This window comes from Oreochromis aureus, linkage group 10 (genome assembly GCF_013358895.1).
Source record: "Oreochromis aureus strain Israel breed Guangdong linkage group 10, ZZ_aureus, whole genome shotgun sequence".
Classification (NCBI taxonomy): domain Eukaryota; kingdom Metazoa; phylum Chordata; class Actinopteri; order Cichliformes; family Cichlidae; genus Oreochromis; species Oreochromis aureus.
Window position 1 is genome coordinate 1,368,933 of NC_052951.1, and position 3,347 is coordinate 1,372,279.

Below are 3,347 nucleotides of genomic sequence, written 5' to 3' on the forward strand. Positions count from 1 at the left end.
CTGTTAGTGACTCAGTCCTCTGTGAAGAAGCGGCCGCTGTGAGTGACATTAAAGTGACTGAATTAGCATTCAGTGTAGTAAAACATATTTGAAAGAACACGAACAAAAACACGAACAAAACCACAGAATGTGTGTATATATATATATGTATATATGTATAGATAGATAGATAGATAGATAGATAAATATACATATATGTACTGTACATTGTTCAAGGATCATACTTCTATGCAAGGACGTAGATTTGACATGGACGGGAGGGACATGTCCCCACCAATAATTTGATCTCTTCGAGTAAAGAAAAATAAAACCGATAGAAAGAAAAAAAAAACTATCTGTCAACGTCTCATTCACCCAGCGGTGCAGAAAGAGTTAAATTACGTTCTCTACTGGAGTCCTGCCTCATGTGACAAATATGGCCAATGTGATTGGCTGTGCCTTTCAGGGAGCTCTGTTTAGTTTTAGCAGCGGTAAGCCTGCGCTGCGAGGACCTGCAAGGAGGAGAGGAGGATGGCAGCAAAAAGGAAGAACCTGATATAAAAAAGTATTTTTCAAAGAAACCTGTAAGTCACTTAAAGTCAAGTTCACTCAGAAAATGTGTCCGTCATAATAACGTTACAGGCTGTGCTAGGCTTTGGCCCACATCAGTCTAAAATTGTATGTAACCATGAATAACGTGTTTTGGAAACTGAACAACAGGCAGCATTATTAGTTATCTCGGTCTCTAATTTCCAATTTTGATTGAAACTGTCAGAGGAAACTGCAGCCTCGAGCAAGCCAGGATATTAGTTTACAGAGGATGTTAAAATTATATGTCTAACGTTAAAATGTTGGTGACACAATAATTTCATCCTAATGGCACTGACGTATTCATAGGGTTAATTTTTGAGACAATATATCATGAGGTAGTCATGATTTTGCAAATATTCCACCTTGTAGTGCAGTTTGAACAAATTGTTTTATAAATGCACTCACCCTACAGACATTACTGATGAGTCAAGATCTGCACACAGTGACAGAAACACCGAAGCAGCTCCCCATTTTATTCTTATTGTCATGTATGTCCTATTTGTCAGGTGACAGAAGAACCAACACAAAGCTCAGAGAGTAACGGTGATACAAGATCACAGGTGAAATTGGATGATGACTTGTTGGTTCATGACTGTATTTGAAGCACATGTGTGGCTGCATGTATTTGGAATGTCTCACTGTTATTTATCAGGTGACAGAGGCAGCTCTGCCATGTTGTAGCTCAGAGGTGAAGAGGCGAGGTCACAGGTGACTGACTGATGATTTGGTGCTATAGATTAACTAGTATTTATTATCATGACAGTTGTTAGGCTGCTGATGTAAATTGATTCATTAGTGTATATTCGACAAAGAATCTGAATTGACATGTCTCACTTTTTATATGGCACGAATCAATGTGTTATTTTATCAGGTGGCAATATGTCCTAGTGCAGTCAGAGGGGAAGAGCCAGGGCCAAAGGTGAGGCACATCAAGCACAGAATAATAATTTTAATCTGAGGATAAAACGCATGTACTGAGGCTGAAAGAAGCTTCAGTGCTCCCAGAAGACTAAAAACATGGCTAAGGTCAACAATGACTCAAATGAGTCATGTTGTATGCCATGTCCACCAGGACAGACTGGACAGTATAGATGTAAAACCAATATGCCAGCAGTTTATCTCAGTTAACGAGAGGAGCAGGCATGTGTTTGGCTCCTTCACATAGTGGACATTGAGTTGTTGTGTGGGACACCAGTAGTCCATGTCTGTTGCTGTAACAGTAGTTCATGTTTAGAATAAAAAATCCCAGCTCACTGATTTGATCGGGGCAATAGTGCCTAAAATCTTGCATAATTTTGCTGAGAGATCTTTTACTTTGTGGTAATCTTAGATGAGTAGTTTTATGGACAAAAACCAGCAGGTCATTCAGTGTTCCCTTAGTGCTAATGTATCACAGATGTTGGTGTACTATAACTGAAGTAATGTTGTTAAGTCCTTAAAGTCATATTCTTTATTGTCATGACTGTATTTGAAGCTATTTTTATTTTTGTATGATGATTTATATGGAATATGGCTGAAGTAAACTAAAGTCTAAAATACTTAGTCAGTCATTTGTTTAATAGTAATTTAACATGATATAATTCACATATAAAACTATGAATTGTAATTTAAAATGGTTTAGCATGTAGAATAGCATATGTAGGCAAGTATATTTCTCCTTTTTTTTATCAAGAAGCAAAGACAAAAAGGAAAAAAAAGAAACAGGGCAGGGTTCGGTGGTTGAATCATCCGTCCCCACCAATGCCAAAACCAAATCTACGCCCTTGCTTCTATGTGTGTGTGTATTTTCAAACAAGAAGAAAAAAAGAGCAGTATTGTGCTTTTACTTTGAAGGAAACTCGAATGAGCTTGACGCAGTTGTGTAACTTTACCTTAGCAACGCAGAGGCTGGTCGCTGGTTAGCTGCCCCCCGGTTTGATTGAACTGATGCGACAACCAATCATAGAACGGGATTTATTGTATCAGGAGGGACTGACCAGTGAGAATGCTTTAAACCTGTGCAGAGCAGAACCCTTCAGTTGAAATTGCTGCATTAAATGTACTGTAGGAAATCTGAAACATCCAAAGTAGCGATTCTAAAATGGACCAGCCAAAAGAAGTACTTGAACAAGAACAAGGTGGTTGTCGTCTGTATTTAGTCTTAACATTGTATTACTGTACTTGGACGAATGTTGCAAATAGTCTGGTTTGGGCAGATTTATTGTTATAATTCAACAGTGAAATCTGATGGTCGTGAAAGATGGCATTACAACTAGAGAGAAACTGGACAATGGGAATATAGAATGTAAAAGAATAGACTTAAAACAAGGTGCCACTGTAATACTGCCTTGGATACTGCATCCAATGTGGAATGTATTCATTTTTGTCTTCAGGAGCTAAATAATACTTTTTGACCTCTGACTATTCTTGTGTCTACAGAAGCCTCCCTTTAAACAACAGTGCCACTGTTTATCAATACATTATACTCATAATTTGCAGATTCTGCCAGAGATAACCACTAAGGGAAGTGTTCAGGAAGGCTTGTACTAGTGAGTGGGGACATACAAATTGTTACTGCAGTATCCTGATGAATTACATCTGTTGCAGCAATACACAAAACTAAATGTGGGGAAACGGAGGATTCAGTGAGATCACTGCCTCTGGGGTTAGTGTGTATGGTTTTGATAATAGTTATTATCTCCAGTTATGAGGTCAAAAATCTAAATTTCCAAGCGTTCTTTCTCATGAATAAAACCATTATTTCACCACCAAACCAAAAGTGAAATGAACATTCTGTT